This window comes from Plectropomus leopardus, chromosome 14 (assembly GCF_008729295.1).
Source record: "Plectropomus leopardus isolate mb chromosome 14, YSFRI_Pleo_2.0, whole genome shotgun sequence".
NCBI classification, from domain to species: Eukaryota; Metazoa; Chordata; class Actinopteri; order Perciformes; family Serranidae; genus Plectropomus; species Plectropomus leopardus.
The window spans coordinates 28,039,739-28,052,264 of NC_056476.1; positions in this window are offsets into that span (position 1 = coordinate 28,039,739).

Below are 12,526 nucleotides of genomic sequence, written 5' to 3' on the forward strand. Positions count from 1 at the left end.
GCGTGCTGATGCCAGTAGCTGGCATTGTTATCATTACATAAGAAATTCTATTACCATTGATTTTATTTTTTTTTCCTATGGTCTGAAAAGTTGAAATTCATATAATTTGCTACATTTCATGTCATCACCAGGAGCAAATTGTTGCCTCTGATCTCTTTTTTTTTAACTTAAAAAACAGTGCAGATCATAAAGTCTCAAATAGTAACAGAAACCAAAAAATGTCAAACCAAGTATGTGAAATGTTTTCAAAAAATATCCAGTAGGGATGAGAATCACCAAATTACCCCACACTAGAATATTATCATGATGCTTAAGTCACAATATAATATTATAGCATTATTTTTTCAACTGAAAATAGTCTCCCCAAAGGAAAACTTTGTTTACATCTGTTCTTAGTCAGTTCAATTTACTTCATTTTTATCGCAGCAAAATGTATCTAGTGCACTTAAAAGCAGTCGATTTTATCATTTCATTCAAATACCAAAAGTTTGATTTTTATTTGCGAGATTAATAATTTATAGAATTGTTTATCGATACATTGTTGCCACACAAAAAATATCACAGTACTGTGCCGAATCGACCCCCCCCCCCCCCCCAAAGTATTGGACCACTGTTTTTCCCATATCTGATATTTTCAAATTGTGCTGCTCTTATGTTTTCCTTGTTTTCTTCCTGCTTCGTGCTTTTCTGAACGCTGACATCCACAACAAACTTGTTTGGAAATGGTGCTGTATGTTAGTGATATTTCTCATGATGGAACACTTGATATTAATCGCCAGTAATGTACAAAGCGCTAAGATATATTCTTAGAAACCTGTGTTTTGTAAGTTTATCACAAGGGTCTTAAAACACAGATCTGTGTTTCGTGAATACAGTTGCTGTTCTTTTGCTTTTGTTTTTGAGCCGGAGAAGGAAAAAAAAGCAGATCTCATGCTGGCTCACTGCCTTTCTGCAAGTTCAGGCAAATCCCTTCACGTTCAACCTAAAGCTCTGTAGTAATCAAAGTCATGGACGTCCACTCTGAAGTGTCCTTGGCTACCTCACTAAATCTCCTGCAGCTACAGATGACCTCTGACCTCTCTGAAGCTGAAAACAAATCATAGAATCAGAGCCTGATCTTGAGAGGACGGCTTCTCATATTTTTACGGAATTTGCCTTTTCTTTGTAGCAATTTAGGTTTCGTTGAATGGTTCCTCTTATTTTTAATGGTACAAATATGTTTGCTCTATTTGAGCCAAAAACAGCTTTTACATATTCTGGACACGAATGAACATACAGCAGGTTAGAGGTGAGAGTCAGTCATTATGATCATTCTATTGAGGATTCATCCGAAAACTACTTTCACAATTATTTCAGGAATACTCATAATGAAAAGTTAAAAATGCAAATTGTTGCATTAAAGTAATAACTGGAAAACCTACAGTCTTTAAAATTGTGTTATCAACCAAAGATATTTTTTAAGTGTAATTTTCTTTTTTTTTTTTTTGCCTCAAAAGCGAGACAATCTTGAATGTGGTTCAGTTGTGCTGCACAGAACACATCTCAAATAATAGTTTACCCAAAACAGGAGAATGTGATGGAAGAATAATTTATTTTGCAGTGTTTATCCAGGTTTTGCTTCAGCACCAAATTAAAAAAGTGTTTTTTACTAGGATGAGAAAGAAGTTCTACCAGGGAGAAATCAAACATTATCACTACCCCTGCTGTTTGCCTAAACAAGAGCACATGGTGCGTTCGGATCCTCTGCCAGTGCCTCTTGTAGAACTAAATTTACGGTACGTTGTAGTTTGCATTTGAGATAAACAGTTAGTTCAGAATGTGGTAAGAATGGCTGGATGTTTTAGTGGCTTTAAAAGTTTGTGTAAAGATAAAACTATCTCACAACAGTCTTATTATGTTGCCAATTCTTTAAAAAAAAGTGTAAAAGATTTTATAATAAACAGTTATTATTGGAATTCTTTTGCATGAAATAAAAATTTAAAAAAAATTGAAATAAGCTACCTGATTCTTGTATTTATATTTTCCGTGTCAAGTTTCTTTGGCATATTTGATACTAATGATTTGGTTGGTAACTTTTCTAAAAATAACTTTTTGTAGTAACTGATATCAAGACATCCAGACAGTAGTGCATGAGACAAATCTATAAAAAAGAAAAAAAAAACATTTTTCTCCTGCTCATCAAGCTTCTTGTGGCATTTGCAAAAATGCACCAATCCAAGCGAACAGTCAGAGCCGTGGAGTCTCTAATGCAGCTGTCAATCATGTTAATCACTGTTTGTGAACTGCAGTCAATCTGATTTGGACTCAAGTAACAAATTTGATGATTTTAGACTCGACTTGATAAAATTTTAAAAAAGAAAAAAAAAGACTCGACTGTTTTAACAGCAATGACTCGTAACTTTACTTGGACTTGAACCTTTTGACTATAAAATACTTGATACCTCTCCCCCAAGCTCACAGATTAAAAAAATTATATTTAAGAGGACTTAATTTCCTGGTTTCTAACCAGTTTGACAGCATCCAAACAAGTTACATTACAGAGTATCATTTGGAAAAAATGAAACCAAAGATACTCTAGTTTGTAAACTAAAAGAACATGGTGGTTACCATAAAACAAATCAATGTGCAGCCAATAAAATACAGACAAAGACAACTTCCAAGATACTTTTTAAAAAATAAAAGTTTCTGTAAATTCAATATATTATTACTCTGTTGTTAAAATGACTGTACGTTACGAGAAGAAGGTGTGATTTGTGTTGGAGTCAAAATTCAGTGTTAAGCACTTCGGACTTGACTTGAGACTTGTCAGTCTTGACTTTGGTTCATGATTTTGGACATGAGTGCAAAGGCCTGTACTTATGTTTGAGTTGCAAAGCAACGACTTGGTCTCATCTCTGTGACACACCTGCTAATGTCACAGTTTGCTGTTCAGGTCAAGAAAAAACTCTTTTTTTGGTCCATTTGGTGACCACTTTTTCAGATTCCAAACTAATTTTTTTTTTTGCCAAAAAGTTCAGAATGTTTCAAAATTAGGGGGGAAAACCAGAGCTTAACTCATTCCATGTTGGTGGAAAAGGGGTACCAAAGTGATAATGAGCCATCATGCATGATATCCAGACCCTGACACCAAATCAGCTGGATTGAATTCAGCCATTGTTCATTTTATTATTTGCAACTTTGCTTTTACTATCGTAACAAGTCAAAAATGTCTTTGTTATTGAGGTCCCAACACCCACATAAAAAGGCATCATTGTCCTGTAAGTGCAGAATATAAGTTGAACACAAGAGGGCGGTATTACATCATATGTAACTATTGAAAAGCAGTCAAAATGCCTGAAATGAGGACCAAACTTCATTAGTAAACTTCTGCGTTTTGTCTTTCTGCATGATAAATTTTGTCATTATACCAGTGCAATTCTTTAACTTAATCTAAGCAAGATTTAAATGTCTCATTTCATTTTAATGGCACTGGTCTGGCCTCAATTATGTTTATTGTAACTGCTAAACTGTTTTGTTTCAAGACCCAAGGCCTTCAAATTTAGTTGACTTTGTTTTATATTATGGGAGATTGAAACCTATAAAAATTGATGTTTTTACCTTCTAGCTCTCAAAACTGCTGCAACAAATTAAAATCCAAAGACCAGTATAAAGTTCTCTGCCTCAATAAAGCACACAGCCTCTTCACTGTCTGACAGTTTGTCAGTGAGTGACATTTCCTACCGCGTCTGTCTGACCTCCTGAGCGTGAACTTGCTCACCGTTGTCCAGCATCTCTTCCCGTGAGTGCAGCGTCTGCAGCTCATCTCCTCTCATGTCTCCGAGGTATGCGATGAGACTCTGCGGTAGACGGCCGTGCAAGGAGCTGATACACAAACCAGATGTGAGAACCGTTTGCCAGATGTGGCTGCTCTGCTTCGCTTTGCTCCAGTTAGGGGAGTCAAAGTGGTCAACCATGACTGGCTTTACTGGGGAGGATCGCTTTCACAGCACGTCATTGGCCAAATCAAACAAAAACAGAGGGAGCTGAAAGAGACAGATTGGCTGGAAAGGAGGAGATGAGTAATTATGATTAATAATAGTTACTCTGAAAAGCCATTAAAGGAGAGGAGAAGAAAATACCTAAAATTAAGTGTTTTTACCATAAAGTATCTTGTTACAAAAGAGTTGTGGAAGTATATGTCTAGACACTTCCACATTAAATTCACTAGTCAATTATGGATTTTCTGTCTGCAGCATTTAATAATGAGATCCAGTTTTTAACACATCCTTCAACAACTGATATTAAGGCCATTCCTGACTCTTGTTTGGTTACTGTATCTATACACCCACTCATCCAGCTGTTCCATATTTTGTCTTCCTAAACTCTGCGTATCCTCTGTCACTCTGGGAAAAAACAGAGTGAAGCAACAGCAGTTTGTTTAGAGTTAATCTTCTGTAACCAGACCTGTTCTCAGAGCTCTGTACAAATTCAAGCATTATTTTGGTTAAAAGGACACAATGGGCTGCTGTAAGACTTCAAACCCTTGAAATTATGATGGAGGACTTACTGTATTTGTAACTAACAAGCCATACACAGTATGCGCAGTTTGAAGGGGTGAAGTATTTAAGTATTGTCAAACTAAGCCCCGATCTAAACTACGCCTCAGGTTTTATGTCATCCAGTAGTTTGTTTGATATGTTTGCTAGCTTAACAAGACCAAAACAGTCTAGTCTACCATATGCTCACAAGTCATCAAACCCCAAAGCTTTCTTGTGCGTTCGGCGCAGTACGGCACCCTTTGACGTCTCTAAAAGATGCATCTTTTATTGTCTGCATGTAACGCACAGCTGTTTACAGGGTGAAGCTTGCAACACATGGTTAAAGCTGTCAAAGCTGGCGGCTAGGTTTAGGCAACAAAACTACTTACATTTCGAAAAATCATGTTTTGGATTAAAATAAGCACGTAGCATGGCATAAATATTTCATTTGAGTGCCGGAGATCAGTTACATAACATCAGGTTAAAATTAGGGGTCGACAGGTTATCACTCTGAACCATTATTGGGGCCGATATTTGGCATTTTGACAATGATCTGTATTGGCATTTTATTTTAATGATCACCAATAAAAATAAATAATTAACAAGCGTAAAAAAAATTGTTAGTATGGGAGGAACTTTTTAAAACCACAGGAAGGTATTTTTATCAATTAATTTTTTATTTAAATTTTCAATTAACTATATTTATGAAAATAAATTGCTGGGCGCTTGCTGTATATGATGTTGATTGTTTCAGTTTTGATTAAACATTTGCTCACGGCATTAAAACAAAGCTTCGTATGCTAAGCTAAGCTAACAGGCTGCTAGAGTTAGCTTCAGTAGGCTACAGACATGAGAGTGGTATGTATGTTTTCATCTATCTCTCAGCTGAAAATGTCAAACTATCTTCTGTGTATAAATTTGTTCATGTTGCTGTTATTTTCCAGTGAAATTTACCAACCTAGTCTGAGTAGGAGTTTTCAGAAAAGAGAGGGAAACATAGAGGGCTTTCTTTGATGTGTTTCCGAAAATAGAAAAAGGACGTTGGAGGAGAAGAATAGAAGGTGAGAAACATGAAGCAGAACTTAAATCTCTGCCAACAAAATCACCCAACAAAAACTTCAACCGAGAAGCGAGGAGGAAGACATGTTACGAGGCAAGAGCGGGGAGGGGGGGTGCAGGAGAAATTCAGAGGTGCTGAAAGAGAAAAAGCTGAGGAGGTGAAAAAAAGTCAGACAGTATCAAACTGGCTTCAGTTGCTTCCACTGTGTGCTGCCAGATGAGGATTTTCCAGATGTTAGAGGTAAGATGAAGACTAGGGAGGGGATGTGGAGGGAAGAAAAACTCAATACTGATTTTTCTCTTTTTTTTTTTTTGTCCTCCTGTTAGTTTCCACGGCTGGTCAGAGCACATGGTAAGTGGCAGCAAACACTTCAGCAAGGTGAGGGCCTCTGAGTGCTTTGATAGCCTCTATTAGCCTCACAGCATTCACAGAAAACAATAGATGTTGGGGGGAAAAAAAAACCTGTTGGGCTTGATGGCTTGCTATAAACTCACTGAACTGCTGTCTCTCCCCTCCACCTCTCTTTTTACTTCTTCCTCCCACTTCACTGATGGTTTTCTTTCCAGGGCGCATGAGAAATGATGTTTTTATGTGTGTGTCATGTGATTCCTTAATACTAAAAGCCTGGCTCTCATTTTTCAATCTCCCTGTGTGTGTGCGTGTGTGTGTGTGTGCGTGTGTGTGTGTGTGCGTGCGTGTGTGCGTGCGTGTGTGTGTGTGTGGGGAGGCAGAGGAGCAAGACTAAAGGAGTCCCAGCTGTCTCTTTCCCAGCTGCCACTGCTTGACTCCTGATGAGAAAAGTGGACACAGTGAAAGAATAGTTGGTTGTGTGTTTTTGTTGTATCTTCACCTCTTTTTGTCAAGTCCTGCTTGTGTGTCTGTGTTTACATAATGTGTTTGTGTAACGGGACTTTCTTTGAATTTCCTCCTCAGGGCCCAGGCCAAGTCGAGGGTCTGTAAGCATTTATAGAGTTGTTGCAATAAAAAAGAGTAGGTCACACCAAAAAAACTCAACAGCAGCTCTGGGATTTTCCAGCCCTCCACTCAGCTTGTGCCAAGACACTGTTTGGACAGAGAAAGCTGCAGATATTGAATGCCTTGTCTAGTGTTACGCAGGGGAATAGCCTAATCCAGACTGGGCCCATTCTTTCCCACATGAATGGTGTGTGTTTGTCTGTGCCTCGCTGCGTGGATGTGTGTTTGTGTGTGTGTGTGTGTGTGTGTTAAAAGGGTCCGGTATGAGAATCAAGGAACAGACAACATCCTCCTGCTGTGCAGAGAGGGCCTGAAGAACAATAAAGCCTGGCTAGTGAAGGAAGCACTCTGGCTAGAGGCCCGCGACTGGACAACGCTGAGCTTGTTTTGGGTGCCGAAACAAATGAATGACAGAGTTCCTCTCAGTTTCACAAGCTCACACACACGGACACACACACACACGCACAATATGGTTTATTATTAACAAAAGCATTGCACAAGGACAAAACTAAATCATGCTATAATCTATCTGCAAGTCAAGATTTAACAGCATGCAGAGGCAGATTTAGCTCAGTGAATATTTTGAGCTCTATTTGTTTGGCATTTGTGTTGTTGCTCTTCTGCCTAAAGGCCCTGACACACCAAGTCGACAGCAAGCACTTGTTCACATTTGGCCGATGGCGAACGCTCGTGGTCCTTGTTGCCACAGTGTGCCTTGCATCATTTGCCCCGGTCGACCTTCGTCACCTGTTCCCACTGAACAGCGAATTGAATCGGCAGCGGTGGCCATGGAGCCCACCTTTGAATGGAATCATTCTGATTGGCCAGTTAGCTCAGCGCATGAGACAAGAAACTGAGGTGAAAAGTGTAAAGAAATGGCTAACATCAAGAGGAAGAGAAGTCAAAAGAAAGAAGTAATATGAGGTAAGAAATTATTTAACCACTGAGCTCATTTACCGAAACATTTCCTGATGGGTTGTGCTGTCTTTCACACAGTAGATATGCTGTGTTCTTTTGATATTGTGTTGTGTTGTTGATGTGCTAACTGGCTAACTAGTGTCACAACTGTCCTCTGGTTTCCTGTTTTGAATGATCATTACAGATGACTGCCATCTGCTGATACAAAGTGGTATTTCCTATCACGTAGGCGCAAAACATACATGCTTATTGGCTGTCAATTTGCTGTGGTCTAGTGTAACTTTTTGTCCAAGATACAGCGATGTGAGACAGTGCAACAGGAGGCTTTCATCGCCGCAGTATAGTATGTCATCTGAACATCATCGAAGACGTCATATTGCAGGATGAGATGCAATATTCATCAAAAATGTCATTGTGTAGTATGTTGTCCAAACATCATGAAAATATTTCATAGTATACTATGTCAGCACAAATCAGTGCTCCATTGTGTCATGGCAAGTCTGCAACCTGAAAAAAAAACAATAAAATATAGTATTTCATCTAAAAATTGTCAACAACATATTAAAGTATGTAGTCCAAAAATCGTCAAAAACAACATAGTATAGTATGTTGCCCAAAAAATGTCAAAATTCGTCAAAAACGACATAATAAGGTATGTCGCCCAAAAATGATAAAAAACAACCAAGTATATGTCACCAGAAAATCATCAAAAACGACAAAGTATAGTATAGTGACGTTTTTGATGATTTTTGGACGATTTTTGGAGGACATACTATACTTTGAGGTTTTTGATGATTTTTGGATGACATACTCAACTATGACATTTTTGATGAATTTTTGCAGGACATAGTATACTGTGACGTTTTTGATGATTTTTGGACGACATACTATATACTATGACTTTTTTGACGATTTTTGGATGACATACTATAGTATGAAATTTTTAATAATTATTGAAGACATACTATTGTATGATATTTTTGATGATTTTGGATGAGAAACTATACGATGATGTTTTTGATGATTTTTGGACAACATACTATAGTATTGAGCATTTGATGATTTTTGGAAGACAGACTATACTATGAATGTTTTTATTATATTTGGACAAATATATAAAAAAAGTCTTTGATTACATACTTGATTACATACTATACTATGAGGTTTTTGATGATTTTTGGACGACGAACTATACTATGACCTTTTTGATGATTTTTGGACGACATACTACACTGACATTTTTATTGATTTTTGGATAACATACTATACTATGATGTTTTTGATGATTTTGGGATGACATTCTATCGTTAAATGTTTTTATACTTTTTGGACAACACTCTATACTATGACGTTTTTGATGATTTTTGGATGATATAATATACTATGACATTTTTGATGATTTTTGGATGACATCAATCAATCAAACTTTATTTATACAGCACTACAAAAAAAGCATTGTAGCACAAACTGGTTTTTTTTCAATATGGTAATTATGTTGTTGGCCTTTTTTGGCCTGTGTTTCCACTAAATATAAATAAATAAACTAAACTAAATAAATGTAATATGACGCAATTCAAGAAGCTATATGATGTTGTTTTTAGGCATTTTCAGGAGCGGTCAAAATTTGACATTTTTGCCATACTATAGTATGCGATTTGTGGCCATTTTTTCAACATGCTAAATTATGATGTTTGTGGCCTTTTTTGGTCTTTATTTCAACTTAATATAAAATGACACATGACTACAACCTATATTATGACGTTTTCAGCCATTTTTAGGAGTGGTCAAAATTTGACATTTTTGCCATACTATAATATGCGACTTTTGGCCATTTTTTCAACATGCTAAATTCTGATGTTTTTGCCCTTTTTTAGACTTTATTTTCAATTAATATGGGATAACGCGTCTCTACAAGCTATATGTTGTTTTTAGCCATTTTTAGGAGCGGTCAAAATTTGACAATTTTTCTTATACTATAGTATGTGATTTGTGGCCATTTTTTCAGCATGTTAAATTGTGATGTTTGTGGCAATTTTTGGCCTTTGTTTCCACATAATATAAAATGACAAATGTCTACAAACTATATAAGGTCGTTTTTAGACATTTTTAGGAGCGGTCAAAATTTGAAATTTTTTGCCATACTATAGTATGCGACTTTTGGCCATTTTTTCAACATGCTAAATTATGATGTTTTGGGCCTTTTTTGGCATTTGTTTCCACTAAATATACAATGAGGCGTCTCCACAAGCCATATTATGTCGTTTTTAGCCATTTTTAGGAGCGGTCAAAATTTGACATTTTTGCCATACTATAGTATGCGACTTTTGGCCATTTTTTCAACATGCTAAATTATGATGTTTTGGGCCTTTTTTGGCCTTTGTTTTCACTTAATATATGATAACGCGTCTCTATAAGCTATATTATGTCGTTTTCAGCCGTTTTTAGGAGCGGTCAAAATTTGACATTTTTACCATACTATAGTATGCGCCTTTCTACCATTTTTTCAACATGCTAAATTATGATGTTTTGGGCCTTTTTGGCCTTTGTTTTCACTTAATATACGAGAACGCGTCTCTACAAGCTATATGATGTTGTTTTTAGCCATTTTTAGGAGCAGTCAAAATTTGACATTTTTGTCATACTATAGTATGGGATTTTTGGCCATTTATTCAACATGCTAAATTATGATGTTTTGGGCCTTTTTTAGCCTTTATTTCCACTTAATATACAATGACGCATCTCTACAAGTTATATGATGTTGTTTTTAGCCATTTTTAGGAGCGGTCAAAATTTGACATTTTTGCCATACGATTTTTGGCCATTTTTTCAACATGCTAAATTATGATGTTTTGGGCCTTTTTTGGCCTTTGATTCCACTTAATATACAATGAGGCGTCTTTACAAGCTATATTATGTCGTTTTTAGCCATTTTTAGGAGCGCTCAAAATTTGACATTTTTGCCATACTGTAGTATGCTATTTTTGGGAAAATTTTTTCAACATGCTAAATTATGATGTTTTTGGCTTTTTTTGGCCTTTGTTTCCACTTAATATACTATGACGTGTCTGTACAAGCTATATGATGTTGTTTTTAGCCATTTTTAGGACTGGTGAAAATTTGGCATTTTTGCCATACTATAAAATTATGATGTTTTGGGCCTTTTTTAGCCTTTATTTCTACTTGACATAACATGACGTGTCTCTACAAGCTATAATATGTCATTTTCAGCCATGTTTGGGAGCGGTCAAATTTTGACATTTTTGCTATAGTATAGTATGCGATCTTTGCCATTTTTTCAATATGCTCAATTATGATGTTTTTGGCCTGTTTTGGCCTTTGTTTCTACTTAATATACTATGACACATCTCTATACGTTATATTATGTCATTTTTAGCCATCTTTAGGAGCAGTTAAAATTTGACATTTTTGCCATACTTTGCAATACTACAGTATTACGCTTTTGATCTTTTTGGGTAAAAATAGTATAGTATGTCATCCAAAAATCATAAAGTACTTCATAGGTTAGTAGTTTGTCCAAAACCATTAAAAAGTCATAGTATGTAGTATGTTGTCCAGAAAATATCATGGGATAGTATGTCATCCAAAAATCATCAAAAACATCATAGTATAGTATTTTTTCCAAAAATCATTAAACACTTCATGGTAAAGTATGTTGTCAGTAAATAAGATTCATGGAAAACATACTATACTATGACATTTTATAAATATCTATATAAAATATGGTATAGTGAAAACTGTGAAAAAACATCACACCATATTATGTCATCCTAAAATCAACAAAAACATCATGTTGTAGAATGTCATTTATGTTTTATGTGTAATAAAAATTTGAACCAAAAATTTCAAAGCAATGTTTCCAAAAAATGTCATTATAAATGTAACAAAATTGTTTCTGTATAATAGGCAGTGAAAGACGAATAAAAAATGAAAGTCATGATTTCCTTGTGTAGTATGTCACAAAGAAATGATATAGACATACAGTATGCCATCAAAATGTCAAAAAATAGTCAATATATTATATGCCATAACAATGTCATACTATTGCAGTCACTATGCGATGAAAAATATTATTAGATCAGTCATAGCACATTGTGTCAGAACAGTCAAAATATATTAGGTCACAAAAAATCCCTCATGGTTTAGTGTTTCATAGTATAGCATGCCATCAAAAAACGCATAACAATAGGTCGGTATGCCATGATGAACTTGTGTCATAAAGGTGACTGGGGCATGTTAAACTTCAGTCCCTTAAAGCTGCATTAGAACAAATTCTGGCACTTTGTTGCAAACTGAGTTTTAAGTACCTCATTAAACACAAGTCCAACAGGACATGGTTCTGGTGTGGGATTGAGTCAAAGTGATGCAAAGGTGCAGCCACTGTTAGTGTGTACAGCTTGTGACACACCACTTACAGAGAAATTGTACACACACACAAGCACGCACGCATGCATACACACGTGCACACATACACACACACACTCACAAACAGAGTCCATTTGTATGCATATATTCGCACACATATACTCACACATTAATGGAAACACATTAACAAACACAAACTGAACATTCACTGAGAGTGTGAATCCAGAGGTTCATCAATGGGACTGTTCTTCAGAGAGGCACAGTCATGGAGTCATGGCACCTATGACTCTCAGGCCCTCTTTACAACACCCTGTGTGGTTTGTTTTTCTTCAGTTAGCCTCTAAAAATTTTTGGTGTGTGAGGTCTCCCTCTCTTTCTGTCTGCGTCTATCCCTCCGCCCCCAACTTCCCATTCATGCACTCAGCTTGGTTTTCCTCCCAGTGGTCCTCCAGGTTCAGAGAGTGTTGCCAGCGTGCCACAGGTTAGACAGAAATAACAGTCTGGCTCTCCAAGTTAAACAGCGACCTTGTCAAACCATCTGAAAGCCCCTCTGCTTCCTCTGGGCCGCCCACCGCTCAAATAATGTATCTTCAGTTCTCTGAGAAATGGCACAGTCTGCACACACCACCAAACAAACCTAAACGCGTGGAGAAATGAACATACAGATGTCACT